Consider the following 20713-nt stretch of genomic DNA (forward strand, 5'->3'; position numbering starts at 1 on the left):
ATCAAGAGGAGAGGAAGCTGTAGAAAACGGGTGATTAACGTTGTCCCTTGGTCAAAAAAATCCCCTAAGGATTCCAATACTGAAAACTTGTACCGGATTATAATTGGAATTCTATCATATTTGGAATACTCGTTCCTAGGTTGGATTTCCCGATAGGAAATAGTCTTATAGGACAAGACATAAATATCCTGTGAGGATCATTCCTATAGGATTTTAATGGGATCCAGTTGGTGACTGTTTATATTGGATTTCTATTTTTTTATTTTTAGTCCAAAGGTACCACTTTCCATTGTATTTGTTTTATGAACCCAATATTACTTGCAGTTTGTTTAAACTCACACTAATGTAGACATTGTTCGCTTGTATGTTGGCACAACCTTCAGTAACATTGTAAACAACATGAGAGGTGATTTGTGCACGCACACAGCATTAGTGCAAAAAATTGTCTAAAGCACTGATAATGGATTGATCACACACACACACACACACACACAACACACACACACACACACACAGTAGTAGCACTTGTGTCCTCCAATGTAATATCCCTGGACCAGTTCTAGACTCTAAAGAGTGAGGAGGAACATAAAACTGTATACAGGAGACCAGAAATTGAATATAAAAATGACACTTTACTGTTTACAATAATAATAATAGCAAATACCAATCACATCACAACACAGAACAATAAAACATCAAACAATGTAGAATTTGATATATAGTAACTCAATTAAATTCTTCCCTTTGAGGGTGTATAAGACTGTTCATTTCATGCAATAAAATGTTAATAAAGTGTCCGTTTGTTGGCGCTGTGGTGTATGTAAAAAGAGAGAAAAAACTGAAAACTATGGGTATGCAAATATATTCCAAAGCAAATCACTAATGCTCTGTCAATTGAACACATATGCACGATTACTTCCTGGTTTTAGATAAGCCAGCTCAGTCATTTTTGGTCAATTGTACTGTGCTTTAAGGGGAGTGCCCTTTGCTCAGTTTCTCCTACAAAAATCCATTACAAATTTGAAGAAAATTTTTGTTTTATCTAAGGAGGAGACCAAACGTTCCACATTTAACCATTTCAGGAATGACAATACACGGGTGTTTGTTTAATATTACTGCAGGTAAAGTCTGCTAAATTGTTCTGGACTCATTGCTATGATTGACAGTAATAACGTAAAGACAAGCCAATGTCAAAATAGAGCGGTCCATTAAGGGATTCAGACTAAATTCAGAGTTGCAAAACTACAACAGTAAGAAGTCTGTGTTGACTGAATATATTTGCAATGCTTTTTACAGTTAAAGTAAAACTTTAAAAAATGTAGTTTACTAAATTGAATTCTAAAAATATATTCAAAATATTTAATGCATTTATTTTCATTGTTTATACACATTATATTTAACTTATTTGTAAATTTGTAGTTAACTAGTTCTTCCTTATAACTTGTGTCGGTGTCGGGCATATTTTTTTATTAAATGAATGATACTTTTGTGATTCCCCTGCACTTGCTATACTTTATACTCCAGTACAAATAAAAGTACACAAAATTTGGAGTTAAAATCTTTAAAGTGAATTGTACTGCACAGCTATAGAGGTTGAGAGGGCCAATATTATAAGTGTTTAAATGTGGTTCATGACTATGAAGGTAAGTAATTTGATTATCAATCATACCATTATGATGTCATTTGGGAGATAGCATCTCTAATGTTAGCCTAAACCAGTGGATCTCAAAGTGTGGTACGAGTCCCTTCTAGTGGTACACAGAAGGAAACACACTAGTTTTAATTATAATTTCAATGTTAAAACACAAATACATTTTATCTTAAATGTAAAAACCAACTTTATTCAAATAAAGATTAAGTACAATACAGTTTTTGTATTTAACTTTTAGGTACAACACATTTTAATTTAAATCATTATTTTACATTTTTTTTATTTACCTGGATGTAAGCACCGTGCAGTGTTAATGTGCACACTGTGTATTTACAAGGTTTGAAGTGGCTGACAACAGTAAATCTTATTAGGAATAAAAATGTCTGTCTGTTTTTTTTTTGTTTTGTTTTGTTTTTTACTGCACAGATCTATATTAAAATATATACCCACTATGCTACTGAATTTTAATGCTGGTTAAGTTTGAGCACCACTGGCCTAAACAGTTACTATAGTGTTTCGGCATATAAAAATATTTGTTGTTAAATAACATAAAACATAATGCCATCATCTATCAATATTGTTATGTTATCATTATTTATCATGTAGCAATGTTTTTTTTTATTTTTGTAATTTTTTTCAATTTCTGACAAGAACTAGGCAGGAGAGGTTCCTGTACCTATAAACCACAACATTAAATCAGCTTTACCGGAAGTTTACGAGCTGGCTTATCTTTATGCGGAAGTTGCTATATGGTCAATTGGTTACCAGGCTACAAAACAGGTCCTCTCGCTGACCAAGGCTCGCCATATTATTCTCTTGTCATGCGTGTCTTCTCTATGTACACACACACATATCACGGGAGAATTGTTGTCCCATGTCAAACTTTTTAACTGGAACATAAAACCTGACCTGGACAACAGAACATATTACTCCATCAATACACAAAAACGTAAACCACAATTCAAAACAGCTCAAAATGGTGTCAGAACACTAGGCCATTTTGTATCACTACTCCAGTGTTTTTTATACAATTAAATTTCATTATAAAACAGCATACATTAATATATCATTAATATCAGTTGTTAAACAATTTTGCTATGTAATGAATGGGAGACTCCTAAAATCAGCAGATACAGTAACGAGATCAACAACTCACCAACAGATATAGTTAATTCACTCAAAATTGTTTGTTTAGGATGCAGCTCAGATAAGTATCGTTATTTCTTCCTTTTTAGCGCTTTAAATAAACTTTTAACAAGTTAAACTGCGTAGCATTTTAATAGAACTGTTAATGTTATGCTAGCGGGAATTTGAACGTGCATTAGTTATTTTATTTAATCTGTGTTATTTTAATGTATTTTTTTTTTTTTTTTTTTTTTTTTGACCTAAGAGGCACAGATGCTGATGTGTTTGCATTCAAGCATTTCAGTGGGCTTAAATAGATCACCCTTTACAGCAGATTTAGTTCACAAACAAATAACAGTTTTGACCTAAATATGATATTCATTTACAATAATTAATCCTAAAATTCGACATTAGTAACTTACTTTTAGCAGCATCAGTCGCGCGCGCTCACAAGATCTCCCGGTTCTTATTTGTAAATAGATCACACTAGACACTCACAAAAAATTCACTTGAATCAGTGACTTGTAGACTCGAGAACAGCTGCAATCAGATCATTCTAATTCGTGAATGAATCGTTTGGTGCGATTTGCCAACCGATTTAAAAGGTTCATCATTGAACAAGAATCAGTTCGTTCTTGAATCAGACACCGTTCTTTTCTGCGTCTCAGAGCCACGTGATATATTATAAGGAGTAACGAAGACTTTTAATTTCGTCTATCTGATTTATATCATCATAACGCCCAGCCCTAGCCTCCAATGTTCTGGAGATCTGTGAGATGAGTCAGAGATCAGCGACAAAGGTAACAGAATGTTGTAATCCAAAGTACTCATACTCCTTAAAGGGGTCATATGATGCTGCTAAAAATAACATTATTTTGTGTATTTAGTTTAATGTAATGTGTTTTGAAACTTATACCGCATAAACATTATTTTCAACAAACTGTACATTATTGTTTCTCCTCTATGCACCACCTTTCTGAAACACGTTGATTTTTACAAAGCTCATTGTTCTGAAAAGCTAGGTGTGCTCTGATTGGCTAGCTATCCAGTGCGTTGTGATTGGCCGAATACCTCAAGGAAATGTTACACCCCTTAACATACTGTGATGCCCTGTCCCTGGAGCGATGAGACAAAACCATTAAAACCCATTACAAATGAGGTATTTGTTGCATTCATTGAGGACATAACTACTGATTATAATGACTTATACTGTCTTTTTACGCGTTGCGTTGCATAAAACCATGTCTGCATTTGTGATCAGAGAAATTACAAACAACAAGTGCTACTCTACACTACTTAATACTTGCATTTGAATCATCAGTGGCAAATTCTTTAAATAGAAGAAACATACTAACAGTCTGTGAGTCAGAACAGCCGGCATTGTAGTCCACTGGTTCAGGAAACAGTCCTCCATAAAATACGCTGGACACATCTGAATATCTGGGTTGAACTCTTCTGGAACAGTGTTGTAGATACAACTTAACCACAGATTTGATCGGTTGTAGACTTGTGAAGATTTAGTTTTAATGCGGATCCCATACTGTAACCTAAAAGTAATGTGATCTATTAATATTTATATTCAAGTGTTTGTGTGGAAAATTATTAATGAACATGCAGGGAGGCGCCCTCGTGATAACCTCAATTTTTCCTGATAATGATATAACTTAAAATATACATGAGAAATATATCCACAGGAAGCTTGAAAAGTCTACTTTAAAATGAACTAATTAAAGGCGAAAGCAAATACTCCCTGATTATGTAATCTTTGAAGGTTGCATTTCTCTCTTAAAGTACTGTGGAGATGAGAGTGGGCACCCTGAATTTCATCTTGCAGGCGACAAGAAAACAATTTATTAATAAAATTAAATGTCTCCTTTTTCACAAATGTTAGGCTACTTCTGCCTGTGCTTTGTGTCAAACTTAATGCGTGTGCTTGAGCGCAGAATATATTAAGGCTCATTATGGATTAGACTGTGTTCATTTAATATAAACGTGCAATTAGTTGAATAATTACTTGAATGAATACTAGTAACTAAAAAAATCTTACATGGGGGACAGCCCTATTAAATTCCCTCTATACATCTCTGTAACAAACTAGCTCAAAGTGACAAGAACATAATCATAACAGGTTATTATTAATTACATTCATCTTCAGGAATTACTTGTAGCAGTATATCATTAATAGTACAATAAAATGATTTGTTCGTCCGCAGGGCGGACAGTGTTAACAGTTTATTGACTCTAAGTAAGCTTATTTCTCTGGCCACGAAAAATAATTTTACTACTAATACATTGCTCCCAGAGCATGTAACGAAACCAGAACGTTAAAGTGACCTCGTCCTGTGAGCAACAAACACAGACAACCAAGTGTGAATTCATATGGGTGTTTATTAAACTACACTTCAGGGGAACATGCAACATCTGACTAGACACAAACATACACACATTAAACATAGACGCCAACCCAAGGAAGGCATGGATAGAGAGAGCGAGAGAGAGAGCACTGCAGAGAGAGAGCGAGCGAGCGCTCACGCGCAAGAGAGTGGAGAGTCATGGCAGTATTTACTCAAAAACTAAATCACAACCTGTTAAAAAACATCAAATAACCCCATGTAATGATTGAAAAGGGGTCAAAGCCTAGAAGCGCATCTAAATAGTTAACAAGCGTTACTTTTGCATTGGTTCTGTAGTTGCCTGAGTAAAGTGTCCCGGTGCATGTATAATGCGTAGATTCCTGTTGAATCATGTTAGGAGTGCAATTCCCTTTTCTACCTGTAGGGGTGAAATGCTGACAAAAGTTATTACAAAATGAATGTTAATTTTGGACATGCAATTCCCTTTTCTACCTGTAGGGGTGAAATTGAAGGTTGTAAAAAATGTCCACTGTCCCCTTGTATTGATTGACACTGGTCTCATGCCTCTATCTCCCTGATGTAAAAAGTTATTACAAAATGAATGTTAATTTTGGACATGCAATTCCCTTTTCTACCTGTAGGGGTGAAATGGAAGGTTGTAAAAAATGTCCAATGTTCCCCTCTATTGATTGGTACTGGTCTCATGTCTACAGGACCTTTAACTAAAAAGCTATTACAAAAACATCGCCCACTAAGCTATAGCAAAAAATGAAGAAAAATTGCACTTTCCCCACGGTCCCTTACCGAAAACTGCATGAAGATTGAGCTCTCGCACATTGCGATGGCTTGTGCAGGGCAGTGCTTATTACATCGAGCGAAAATTATGAAAAAGAAGGCTGTAAAATATGATCAGCTTTGCCACTTTTGGTGGACACATTTTTTAGATGTTTTTAGGTCATTTTGGAGTTATTGCCGTCTATCTCTAAATGTGTCAGGAATATCCAAAACAAAACTAAATTAACCCCGCTAATTGCACGATCACTTTCCTCCCTTGGAAAGTCGCTATTAAGATGCATTAATAACACAGCAGATGCAGAGGTGGACTTATTAGGCGGTCGATCTCTGCTTTTAATACGAGATGTTCGTCATTCCGCACGTCGTCTCCATGACAACCGTTTGTGCACGTCCGTGTCGAACCTGCTTCTAGCAGAGAAAGGGCGAATTCCAAACTGCTTTTTGCGCTCCTGAAGGGCAGCGGGTGGCCAGGCGTGGCCGCGGCCACCATGAACATAATCACGCCTGGATCAACTGCGAGTGTTTGAGCACAACTTCACATCCTATCAGGTGAGTTATACAATCAGAAAAAATATTATTTTGCTTCAGTCATCAATGTCCTTCTGTGTAAACAGAAGTTGGGAAACAGCTTTACAGTAGCTGACTTCAATTAGATGCTTAAAGCTATTGTCACATTATCTAGAGCAGTGCTTCACAAACTGTGGGCCGCGACCCCCTGGTGGGCCGTAGCGGTATTTCAGGGGGGCCGTGGCTAGTCTAAATCAAAATATTAAAATAATTAAAATATTCTAATTGTTATCAAATTAAACCCCCCCCCCTTTATTACACAAATAAAAACACATAATTTAAAAAAAAAAAAAAAAAAAAAAAAAATTTCCCCCCACTATAGCGAGGTAAGATCAGTGGCGGCGTTTCACAAAACCATAGGGTATGGCGCAGACGCTGGGTTAATAAATAAAACAATTCCATGGCATACTCTACTGAAATATGGGGGGCGGGGGAGAAAGAAAGGGGGGGAAGTCAGTAATAAAACAACATTGAGTCGTCAGTGTTGGTATTGTATCAGACACTTGCACTAAATATGAAAAACAAGCTCAAATGGAGTTAACAAGGTTTTTGGCCGGCGAATGAGGAGATCTGTGTTTTGTCTGTCAATAGAACAGCCGTATCTGAGGCAAGTGCATCGCATTATACGCTTTCATCAACTTTTACGTGTTATAACGTTTATTGTGGCTATATGGGCATTTAGTTTTTCTTGTTATTTAACACACTTGGCCAAATCTCATGATATAAAAGATTAAGCGCGCACAGGATCTTAAAACGTACTAAATTATGGCTAGTCTGCAAATAACCTACTCCGCTCTTCAAACACACAAAAACATTAGCCTTTACAGACATAGTGTTTGAGTAAAGAAAACGCCATAATATAAAAACATAACCTATCAATTTAAAAAAGCAAAGATAAATATCCTACATCCTTCTCCTACAGCACGTCCGTGCGCGCGTCAATCTGAATGGAGACGGCGTGAAGTGAGGAGGTTTCACTGAGAGCTTGAGGATCCAATGGCGTTATGAAGTTTTACTGACAAGCTCTTTGTAATACTTATCATTGGTTAAATATTTGTAAAAAAATAATAATAATAATAATGAATTATAATAGAGATATGAAGTTTGGATAATTTTTCACAGCACATCTGACTGGGTTAGGCAGAGGTGTCATGCCCATTCAAAGACAAAGATTTTTGTGGATTTTGAATGCAGCTTCCAAAAGCCAAAAAAATTGACGATTAATATTTTCTATATTAAATACAGTTTGAATACAATCACACCGGTGTGATTAGATTGTTCAGTGCATCATATCATCAGCTGCTAAATTCAAATCTGCGTTCGCTGGCTTTTTATTACCAACTTTTTATTATTTTTAACATATAACAAATAACCTAATATATCAATTCAGAATAAAACGCAAGAACAACTACAACAGACATATAATAAATTTACATATTCCAATGAGAGAGAGAGAAAAAAAGCTTGTGATTTTATTGGGAGTTTTTGAGAGTGCTCGAACTAGACTGTCAGTGAAAATGTTCTTTGATAATGTAACTTGCAATGTTTTTATTTGCATTAACTTGCAATGTTAAATTCACATTAAATATAAACTCAGACGTATTAAAAATATGGCATGACACCCATATCTGTTAATTAAATGAACATATGCATATTACATTATTAGGTTACTTTGACCATCGCCCACTATAGATCATAACCTATAAAGGTGAGAAATAAGATATTTCATGATAATTCAGTTTGAAAATAAATAAAAATAACTCATGCCCCCTCAAAAATAATGAATGCATGACGCCCCGAAAGAGACAATCTGTTTATAAATATATCTAATATACAAATATATCTAAATATATCTATGTACTATTAATCTATTTTATTTTATTTTTTTTTTAACAAAGAGGTGGGGGGTGGGTCGTGGAGCTTTTGCTATGTTTTTTGGGGGCCTTACCCTTCTGAAGTTTGGGAAGCTCTGATCTAGAGTTTTAGAAAATGTTTAGGATGTTTTTATCATAAAATATATTACGATGCAGCAATTCAAGTATAGATGCTTAGATCAAGATTAATTTGATATATTACAGAAACATTAAACCTCTATATATATATTTAAACATGGTATGTTTAAATGTTTTGCTTAAGTGTATTCATATCAGACAGAAAAATGAAGAGAAAGGCAGCAGATATTCACCTTATTTTTCACGTAAGTGCGGGCGCCGCCATTTTCAAACTATAATGTGTCAGATTTCCAGTAAAGCACTTCCGCTAATAGTAGTTGTATTGTGATTCAGTAGTTTCGCGGTCACGGTGTAGATTTTACAGGCTAGTTTACTTTTAATATGGACCACAGAAAAACTGGCGTACTTTGTGTAGTTAGGGGGTGTCATAATAGCTGGTTCAAGAGTAAAAAAGATTTGCAGACCCCTCTGAAGAGAGAAGAAGCTTGTTGGCTTTGGTTAAAACTAAAAGCCTTAAACTTAAAGAAACCACCGAAATCCAATTACGTAACAGTATTCACTGGGATTCACCTCTGCTTTTAAAAACACAAATTCGCTTTCTGTTTCATGTACCAGCACTCGAGCGACTTTCCCGCTGTGCGGGTAACATTACTGATATGCCTCTGTGCTTTTATAATTCTGCATCGAAGACCCATCTACTCCAAGCGACAAAACGAAGAATTAAAATTGTCTTCATAAGTTATGTCAGGCCACTTCTTCATTTCAACCTACTGTTATACACCACGGGTGTGGTAAGAATTTACCATCACAGTGTTTAATAGTGTTATGTGTGTGCTCCCACCACATGTCAAGTCAAGTCAAGTCACCTTTATTTATATAGCGCTTTAAACAAAACAGATTGTGTCAAAGCAACTGAACAACATTAATTAGGAAAACAGTGTGTCAATAATGCAAAATGACAGTTAAAGGCAGTTCATCATTGAATTCAGTGATGTCATCATGCAGCTCAGTTCAGTTTAAATAGTATCTGTGCAATAATTTGCAATCAACTCAACGATATCGCTGTAAATGAAGTGTCCCCAACTAAGCAAACCAGAGGCCACAGCAGCAAGGAACCAAAACTCCATCTGTGACAGAATGGAGGAAAAACCTTGGGAGAAACCAGGCTCTCTGTGGGGGGCCAGTTCTCCTCTGACCAGACGAAACCAGCAGTTCAATTCCAGGCTGCAGCAAAGTCAGATTGTGCAGAAGAATCATCTGTTTCCTGTGGTCTTGTCCCGGTGGTCGTCTGAGACAAGGTCTTTACAAGGGATCTGTCTCTGGGGCTCTAGTTGTTGTCTCTGCTGTCTTTCAGGGCTGTAGAGGTCCTTTCTAGATGCTAATCCACCATCTGGTCTGGATACGTACTGGATCCGGGTGACTGCAGTGACCCTCTGACTTGGATACAGACAGGATCTGGTGGCTACGGTGACCTCGGAATAAGAGAGAAACAGACTAATATGAGCGTAGATGCCATTCTTCTAACGATGTAGCATGTATATCGGGTGTTATGGGAAGTGTTCCCGGTTCCCGTTTACCTAATTAATGCAGCCTAAAAATCCTTTAATGGATTTGGATATTAGAAGTGTATTAGTATGTTATGTGTAAGCCAGGTTTAAAGAGATGGGTCTTTAATCTAGATTTAAACTGCAAGAGTGTGTCTTCCCGAACAGTGTTAGGTAGGTTATTCCAGAGTTTGGGCGCTAAATATAACACATTTTAAGGAAGTATGTCATCGTATTTACTTCTGTGTTGCAAAATAAGGACATCACTCCTTACCTACCGGCTAGCGAAACGGAAGTTTAACACATTTTAAGGAAGTATGTCATCGTATTTACTTCTGTGTTGCAAAATAAGGTGGATAGCATCCTTCTTCAGGAAGAGTAGCAAGAAGCAGCCAAATTAATCTAAAGCTCAGGAGAATATTAGTCAGGATGAAAAAAGAGAAAGAGAGAAAGTACAGACTGACCCAGAGAGTGAAGAAGAATCTCCAGAGAGTGCAAGCCCAAAAGAAATGTTAGGTATACCCCCACTCTCCCACTTGACTGCTCTGCTGGTATATATCTGTTTGCATGCATGAAGTGATTTTGAAATCAATAATATCAAACTGTTTAAAGAGTTCAAGAACCTTGGAAATCTGAGGCTGATTTTTTTTTTCTAGCCCATACGCAGACAATTCAGGATAAAGACTCTGAGAATGAAGAGGAGCAAATTAACCATGCTGACCCAGTTGGACCTCCAGGTAAACTAAATATCACACATACCATTATAAATTTAAAAAATAACCTCAGACAAATTAAAGAACCTGAAACAAATGTTAAAAAATTAAAAACCAATCACCTTTTTTTTTTTTTTTAGTAAAAAAATTTATATAGTTTTTTTTTTTTTTTTTTTGAGGGCCAGAATTTATATAGCTAATTTTTCACGTCACCATTTCTGTATTGTTCTAGACATTTCCAAATTCAAGAGCTGATGGTCCAGTCTATGCCTGAAAGTCTTTCCCAGATCACTCTACGGTGACAGACGAAGAAACTTTCAGTTTACACCCATGGATAGGTGGATTTGCTGCTCATGCAAAATCAGAGGGGCAAATAAATGCAGTGATGGCTTGGAAGGAATTTGAAAGAAGAAAAGAGACTGATTCATCTTTAATGACTATTTTAAATAAAGATCACAAAAAGCAAATACAGGAAAATCGTACATACATGAAACATGTAGCTGAAGTCTTGCTGTTAACTGCAACCCAGATTATGTCCCAGAGGGGTCTGATGCAGACAACAGGGGAAACTCTTTAGAAATATTAAATTTCCTTGGCAACCATGACCCAACTGTTAAGAAGAAATTGGCGTGGTGTCAAAATGCAAAATACACAAGTCATCATATTCAAAGTGAAATTTTAGACACATTGGCAGAAATGGTGCATGTCTCCATTATAAATGAGGTCAAGGAAAGTGAGGTGTTTGCCATTATGGCTGATGAAACTAAAGATACAAAAAAAAAAGAGAACAGATCTCTTTAGTTTCTAAGATACTATTATCAAGGAGCAATTAAAAAAAGCTTCTTACAAATTTGAAGCTGCAGAGTGCCTAATCCATATTCTTGAAAGTTATGACCTAGACTACCGGAGTAACCTGGTTGGACAAGCCTATGATGGCGCCTCCGTAATGAGTGGCAAGCACTCTGATGTTCAGTCTCGTATTAAGGATGTGCCCAAGCAGGCATTTTATGTACAGTGCAATACCAATTGCCTTAATTTAGTGTTAATCGCCACCGTGAAAGCAGTCTCCCAAGCTGAATGTTTTTTTACAGTTTTGCAGAGACTTTATTCATTCATGTCCGGTTCCTGCGTTCATAGAAATGTATGACAGCACACCCAGAGAGCTGCAAAAAGGTGGGCTTGCCAGCATATGGCCTAATCTCTGAAGAAAACAGTGGAGATAGAACTGTTGATGCACATGGAATACTTGCTCAAATAGACCTGGAATTCATTGGTCTTTTAGTTACCTTCACTGAGCTCTTTGGTGAAACAAGATGTCTCTCTGATATTCTTCAATCCCAATCACTTGATTTGGTTCAGCCCTGGATTTAATTGAAACTCTTATGCATCGCTTTCATAATTACAGGAATGAATCCTACTTTGAAGGGCTCTGGAAAGATGTCTTACACACTGCTTATTCTTGCAACATTGATGACCTAAGACACAAACTTAATCAAATGAAAAGAATTCTGGAGAGGAAGTGCAAGCTGGAATACAGAGGCCCACTTGTATTGTACATTTGACTGTGCTCATTGAACCATTTTAAAGAGGTATTCCTTGAGCTCAAAATTGCTGTTGCCATACCCGTGAGTACAGCTGCATGTGAACACAGCTTCTCTACCCTCAAGCTGGTAAAAAGTTACCTGCGATCAACTATGAATGATGAACAATCTGGGTGTCTTAAGTGTCGAGTCCAAGCGAGCCAAGTCTCAAAAAAAACAACAATAACTGAATAACCCAACTATAAACCAAAGAAAAGAATCCAACGAATGTAAGTTCTTTGTACTAGTAGTACTAGTATTAATGATTTTGGAAATAACTTTTAAGATTGCTGAAGTTTTATTGTTTGCACTTGAAATAAAATGCACTTCAGTAGCCTTACATAATTGACATGATTTTCTGGTCTCCTACAATACCTAAAAAAAAAAGGTGCCATGTTTGCATAATGAAATGTGTCACCCCAGAGTAACTGCTGGTCCCTGCCTGGCCACCCCTATGAAAAATCCCTGGCTCCGCCATAGCTGAAGGGTACTTTACAATGAGACAATACATTGATTCGTCTGGTTCATTCCTCAACCTTTGACGTGTGCAATCAATGTTGTGATCACGTGGTTCGTCTGTGCAGAGGACAATAACAACAGTGTGATCTGAACATTTAAATCTGCGTTCACACTGCCGGTAAACTAAAGAGAGCAGCTGTCTGTCATGAATGAAACCACTTCACAGTCTTTTCCACTACACAGTATCATTATTTCTGTGTTACAAACATTCAAATCACAGAAGTGCTGGGATAAAAGTATATAGTTCAGATCTAAACTCTGATGTGTACGGTAGCAATTAAAAAAAAAAGAGTAAATCAAGGTAAATCAAAGTAATTTGACACTTGTCAAATTAAAGATTTATGGATTACATTGTTACGCCAGTAGGTGGCGATTAGGGGATGTTAAAATGTATTCGTCTTTGAATCATACATGAGATTCGTTCAAGAACACTGATTCATTCAGTAATGAAACAAGTACATCTTGAGCAGAGGCGTCATGCCCATTCCAACTGAAGGGGCATGTGCCGCGTCAGATTTCTGCGCCAAGTAGATTTTGAATGCAGCTTTCAAAAGTAAAAAAATAGAAGAATAATATTTTTTAATATATATTTGATACAATCATACTGGTGTGATTAGATCGTTCAGTGTGGCACAGCATCAGCTGCTAAATTTAAATCTGCATTCGCTGGCTGGCACTGGAGCCAGAGACAGACGTTTTTGTACAGCGCTGCTTTATAACCAATCAGACACGATTCTGCTGAGCTTATAAATGCAATGACCAATCAGTGAAGTTCAGATGAGTCATCGCTAAAACGTGGTGTTCTGTTCACTTGCTCGCTGACTGAATTCTCTGGCGAATTCTTTCATCAGAAACAAAGTGCAGTAAGTAAGTAAAGACGCATTTCCACCGCTGGAACTTTACCTAGGAACTAGGGACTTTTGGCTGGTACTCGGTGTGTTTCCACCGCAGGAACCAGGATCTAAATAAAGTTCAGGGTAAAAAATTGCCCCTCAGAAAGTCCCTGCTGGCGAGGTAGTACTTTTTCAAAGGTCCTGAACTTTCGGGGGCGGGACTTCGGCACTGAGCATGCTGATTGGTTGAGTTCACACAACATTGTGATTAAATTTTATATTTTTGCTGCAGTGCCACCCAGTGGTGTAATTGCCATTACACACACTATTCAATGAGAGGTTTAAGGGCAAACAGCCAAAAATGGGGTTTGGTGAGTTTAAATTACATTAATTTGATCTAAAAAAAAAAGGTCAACTGTGTGGTTACAATGCACGTTAAAGGGTTAATATGTTTAAATGAAAACAAAAGGAGGCAGTGATGTTTAAATATTTCGTCTTATTGTAAATATACAGTGAGGACAATAGCAGTAGCCAAGATGCGCTGACTGATGTTATCAAGTACACTGCTGTTTGCAGAACTACCCGACTTGCGTCGTCCCGTCCGCGGGAGATCACACTCCCAAGTCGAACTCGCAAAGTCTGAACTAGTCCGAAATTTACATACTTTGTATTGAGAAACGTGGGCAGACCTATGTCACCAGACTATTTGCCTAATCTTCACGGTACTTTTGACTGCGGTGGAAACGAAGAAAGCAACAGGTCTGGGAGAGGTAAAGTTCCTGCGAAAAAAGTTCATGGCACAACTGTTCCGAGTAATTTCGGTGGAAACGTGGCATAAGACATTCATTTCACAGTGTAAACAGCTTCAGTGATCTTAATGGGAGTTTTTGAGAGTGCTTGAAATCTGGCTAGACTGAATGAAAATTTTCTTTGATAATGTAAATGTTCTTTGCTCTCTGTAAAATTAAAGTGTTATAATTTGTAACATTAACAAATTAAATACAGAGTCATTTGTATTACAAATATTTTACGGCATGACCATATCTAGTGCTCAAGACTGGTTTTTATGTGTAGTTAATAGATTACACTATTAGGCTACTTTGTCCATCACCCATTATAGATCAAATAACAATCTATAAAGGTGCAAAACGCACCTCAAAAATGAGTGCATGATGTCCCAATCTTGAGTGAGTCATTGAATCATTTATTCATAAATTCCCTGTGATTTTGCTAGTTGTCTAATGTTTTTTTTTCCATTTGGGGGAAAAAAAGGGGGGGGGGGGTAATTTACCAGAATCATTCGGTTCTATTTTGCACATAAGCAGCTCTTAAAGGGGTCATATTACGTTAATTAATAGAACATTATGTTGTGTATTTGGTGTAATGCAATGTATTTATGCAGTAAAAAAAAACATACACTGCTTCTCTACACTGCTTAAAACTCGCTTTTGAATCATCAGTGGCAAATTCTTTAGATATGAAAACGTACTTACAGGCTGTGATTCAGAAGCGCCAAACTGTACTTACAAAGTTGGAACTGACACACTTTATAGAAACAGACACCGGCATTGTAGGCTACTCTCATAGGAAACAGTCCTTGTCCTCCATAAAATGCTCAGCACACATCTGAATATTTGGGTTGAACTGTTCTGGAACAGTGTTGTAAAAACAACTTAACCACTGATTTCTATTTGTGTTCTCTTTTGGAAGGCCAAACAAAGTAGTTTCACTTTCACAACGAAACACACAGCGTCTCACGACATGGCGCCGGCAGCAACGGAGAGAATAAAAGTTACGCCTTCTTTCTTTGCATGAACATTTGGGCGGTGTTATGCAAATTTTCCCACACAGTGACGTAGAGATGTGGGTGCGTGTTAGAACAAGCCGTTTTAGGGGTGCGTGGTTGTTTTCTAACATTAATAAAGAAAATAATATCTCTCTGGGTTTGAAACTTAAGTCTTTGCAACTTCACAGATCTTCTTTATGCACCAAGAGCTTGTACAGTCCCTCTAGGATTTTGCGATCGCTGAATTTATTGCAAAATCAAGCAAACTCCGCAATTTTCGTGCTCTGCATTTAACCCATCCAAAGTGCACACACACACCGTGAACACACACCCGGAGCAGTGGGCAGCCATTTATGCTGCGGCGCCCGGGGAGCAGTTGGGGGTTCAGTGCCTTGCTCAAGGACACCTCAGTCGTGGTATTGCCGGCCCGAGACTCGAACCCACAACCTTAGGGTTAGGAGTCAAACTCTCTAACCATTAGGCCACGACTTCCCCGTAAATCTGTTCGAGCCGGAGCCGCGGGTTGATCATAATCACGCGACACTGATATACACAGCGCTGGTAGATACAGTAAAGAAAGCAGTCGAATTCCCCACAGAATCAACATCTCTGTTAAATTTTGTGAGAAGCATTCAAATTCAGCGCAGAATTTTTACCAGTAAAACTACAGGAACAACTTGTGGCAGAAATGGTCTAATGTGTTTGAGTGTTTTTAAATGCTTCACACAACTTTGCCCAGCACTTTTTATTACTGAATTTAAAAGTTGTTTTTATTGTGACGATATTTATTCATCCTTCATAGGTTTCCCCCATGTATAAAACTAAAAGTTTCATAATGTAGGAAAGCAAACAATTATTTAAAAATAAAAAATATATTAAATTACAACTTAGTAGATGGCTGCAGAGAAGTACTTAGGCCATTTCCACTCCCTAATATATATTTTTGTATTCATTAAATTATATTTAGACATTATGAATGACAGTACTAAATATATTATATCTGATAAAATTGACTTTTATCACATTCTTTAAGACGTCTGCTAAAGATCTGGGAATCATCTGCTGTGTACTCTGATAAACGTCTCAGAAGCAGTTTTACATGCATTCTAATAAATGTCTATTTGACATCTGACAGGAAACATCTTAGAGACGTATTGCAGATGAGCAAAAACTCTTAAAAATACATCCTGCATATGTAAATGCTGACATTAAATAGACATCTACGAGGTGTAAATGTGTGATTAGGGTGAGTGCTTTACTGTCAAGTTCTGGTGCCTAGGGTGACCAAACGTTCCATTTTCCCAGGACACGTCCTGGCCGGGATTTCTATATTGCCTAAAATATCCACATTTGGCTTTGTTTGCGCTGCGCAGACCAATTGTTGTATGACAAAGTACGGTGAGAGCTCTAGAGAGCAGACGGCTTCTTGTGCTTTTGAATCGCTCTCACAGTAGCTACTTTGATGTCATACACTGATTGGTATGCTCAGTGCTGCTTCAAGTCGAACACTAATATGTACACATATCTACATCGCTTTGACCGTTCTCTGTAGATACCACCTTCTCACACCCCACGATTGGTTGATTACATACAATATCTGCATGTTATTGGTCAAATGATCATTACCTTCATTAAGTATGAAAACAGGAATCCAAAGCCAAAACCTGGATATTTTAGGCAATATAGAAATCCTGGCCAGGACGAGTCCTGGGAAAATGGCACATTTGGTCACCCTACTGGAGCCACCTTCTGTAGAACTTAACGGCACTGGTGCTGGTGTCCTCAAACGTTAGTCTGGAGCCCTACAGTGGTTCTCGAAGTCAGAAAACTCATAACAGTGTTAGAAGAATGTTGTCTGTGGTAAATTTTCACTGAAAAACAATAAGAAATGCTGCAAATATCACCACAAATTTTGAGAAAAGCCACAGTCATTTTAGGCCGCAAAAATCAGAAAAAAAGTTCCGCGAAATCCTAAAGGGACTGCTTGTAACACTCCAAAGAGAAAGGAAAAATTTAAATTTAAATTTAAAGAATTTTTATGTAGCCTGTTGATTTTTTTTCATGGTATTCAGCTCCAATAATTGGTTTGCAAAAAAAGAGACAGGATAAATGTTTGATATCATTATTTAATCACAATGGAATCAAAACTGGGAATTGAAAAGAATCGGAATCGGAATTGATAAAATTCAAACGATACCCCAACCCTATACACAGGTCACAACACTGGTTTCTCTTCTACCTTCGATAAATATGAATGAGTGAGTCTTGAATGTCCAATTCGATATCTTGTATATATAACCTGGTCATATCTATTTTCAAAACAGTAATTACTTCTTTCATTTACTACTGGATTCACCTCATATAGTTTGTTTTATATGCATCCATTCCATTCGCCATTTATTATTAATGTACAGATTCAATATAGGTTTTACATCAGATAGCAGCAGAACTGTTTCAACAGTGATAATAATAATAAATGTTTATCGAGCAGCAAATCCGCATATTAGAATGATTTCTGAAGGAACATGTGACACTGGAGACAGTAGTAATGATGCTGAAAATTCATCTTTGATCACAGAAATCAGTTACTTCTCTAAATATATTAAAATATTAAATTATATTAATTTCACAATATTACTGTTTAACTGTATCATTAATCAAATACACGAAGCTGTGGTGGGCAGGAGAGACTTTACTGTTTAATAAGTTTGGGGTTGGTATAGTAGTGTATGCTTGAGATTTTACTTACTAGTCCAATGGTTGATAGAGTATTAGTAAGAGATTCCAACAGAAAACAAACAAAGCTACAAACACAAACCACACAGCAGCATGACAGACAGGAACAGGAAGAGATCTCCAACCACGTAGTGTCATAAACAAACAGTTTATTGAACAAAACGAAATTAAAATGTAGAGTTCTGTCTGAAAGAAAATTATTGTAGAATTGACAGGATTTTCCTGGCAAAAAAGTTGCCAATAAAATACTGTAAAAATGATGTTAATTGCTATAAAATGGATCACAGTATAATACTGCAAGGTAAATTACAGTTAATTGCTGTATGTGAAATACAGTAATTTGTAGTGTTTTTTAATAGTAACATTGAATTTAACTTTTAATTTTGTAATTTCACTAAAGTACAGTATTTACCTGGCAAGTTGCTAATAAAATCCTATAAATACCCCAAAATCCAAGATGATGTAATAATTTAACAATGAATTTGCTGTAAAGAATAATTTTAACAGTAAACTGTAAAATACTGATTTAAATGCATTATCATGAGCACTATCTTTATACATTTACAAATGAATAAAAACCAAGTCAAAGATGTTGCAAATAAATATTTATTAAAACTGGCAGAAAGACATTGCAAGGCTTTTACTGGTAAAAATAAAAATGTCAGTCTTTCAACAGTTAAAATTGTATCATAAAAATAACATAGCATCACAAAACAACTAATAATACTTGTTAAAAAAATAAGCCATATTCTGAGTAGAAAATAAACTTTCTATAAAAATTAAGGTCAATGAATAGAATTTGTATAATTTTGTTAAAAAAAAGAGAAGGATGCAAATAAAATGCTAGAATCAACATTATACCAGAAATTATGTTGTTTGAGCTTACGTTCTATTAAATAAAGAATATTCCTGCAAAAGACAATTTAATAAATACATGCTGATTAGTCCTCTAACTTTCTGAATGAGCACACACGAGGGTTTGTCTCTGAGACCTTTCCACTTGTTTTGCCTCTGTGTTTCTGTCGTGTATCCATGAGTGTTGTGATTCCAACAAAACATCTGCACATAAAAACAAGCAGAAGCTTTTGAATAAAGTTCAGTATTGAATGAAACTAGCTCAATAAAATAAATATAAAAATACCACTTATACGATAGAATCAGCACAAGTTCAAGACGTTCATTTTGACATAAACTGTCTTCTCCTTTACGACACATATCAAATTACTCAAAAAGGATATATACGTACTTATATAGAAGACAAAGGGATTTTGATTATCTCCCTTCAGTAATCTTTGAGCTGAATCTATGGAAGAAGACTAAAACTAACAGCATCCCATGGGGTATGTGCAGTTGAACTAATTCTTGACTTCTTCTGTGTTTCAGGTTCAGTCATGATGAGAAGCATTATTCCCAAGAGCAAAGCAAAAGGCACTGATATCTGTGCATTTAACAACTACTATTACATAATCCGCTCTGACCTCGGCCGCTATATGCAGACAAGTGATTTACATAAAGGTGCAGATATCTCTATTTTCAGTCTGCACCCTGCCTGCCAAAATGGAGACCATTACATTGGAGGAGGTGGAGAAAGCTACTTTCACATCATCAAGGGCACTTCCTTCCGCAGAGTCACCGATCTGTCTACAGACAGCAATGCTGTAGTTTACAACCTTCATCCCAGCTGTCAGGGTGGAGACCACTACCTCAGATCCTTTAAATATTTTTACATCATCTTCCAAGAAAAGGGTACTTTACGAGTAACAACTGACATGGAACTCGACTCAGATGCTAAAGTACACACCCTGCATCCCAACTTCAGAGATGGTCTGTATTATTGGGGGCTATTACCCCAAGACATAGAAACAATCAAAATGTTATTATTTCGTTCATTAATGTTTCGACAGGTGGACGTCTTTTCCTGCTTATTCTGCTTCCTCAAGCCTGCCTCAGAGTGGAGTGTTGAGTTCTGCCACGCTCTTGATCTCAGCATAAAAAAGCAAACTGCTGTCTGTTCTGTTCATCCTGATGTTCTTAACTTACTTCCTTCCTGGTGGGCTCTCTGTAACTAAAGGCCCAAGCCACTGGCATGTGGGAGAATATTAAAACTATAAAACTAATGACAGCAATACACCAGTGACATGGCAGAAGAAGATCACTAAACGGGTTGGATACAATAAGGAAAGATGACCCAGATGACTCACAACTGGAAGATAGCTGCATCAGCCTCGTTTGAATCTGAGCCCTTTCAGCATTAATTGCGAAGATACAGTTATCATTTTCTATAGAATATGGAGGTTCACGTGTTAACACTGAAAACGAAAGCTGGAATGAAGCAACTGAAGTGAGGACGAACTGCTCAGCTTTCTGAGCTGAAGCCAAAAAGAGTCTTGTATATGTGTGGCAGTACAAATTGGGGTCTTGGTCAAGAACCATTGTTGTTCTGCCATGATTTAAAGATTACCAATGAGCCAAACCGTCCAACTGAAGTCCCCCTGCCACCCGCTCAACCATGAATACCAACATTTCAGGATCGCTGAACTCCAAGGATAACCAAGTGC

At 36.8% G+C, this 20713-nt stretch overlaps 1 long non-coding RNA gene across 2 annotated transcripts in view; it reads left to right on the plus strand.

The window, feature by feature from the left end:
- The window catches only part of LOC122136639, a 23263-nt gene extending 3072 nt beyond the window's left edge, over positions 1-20191 (plus strand). Inside the window, exons 2-3 of one of the 2 annotated variants that reach the window (XR_006154287.1) lie at positions 19539-19979; positions 20096-20191. This is a non-coding gene — a long non-coding RNA (uncharacterized LOC122136639). Of the gene's footprint in view, positions 1-19538; positions 20011-20095 lie in introns of those variants that run through there. The other variant, XR_006154286.1, reaches the window with a different exon arrangement.
- The last annotated feature ends 522 nt before the right edge of the window (positions 20192-20713 follow it).

The sequence above is a fragment of the Cyprinus carpio genome, chromosome B3 (assembly GCF_018340385.1).
Source record: "Cyprinus carpio isolate SPL01 chromosome B3, ASM1834038v1, whole genome shotgun sequence".
Classification (NCBI taxonomy): domain Eukaryota; kingdom Metazoa; phylum Chordata; class Actinopteri; order Cypriniformes; family Cyprinidae; genus Cyprinus; species Cyprinus carpio.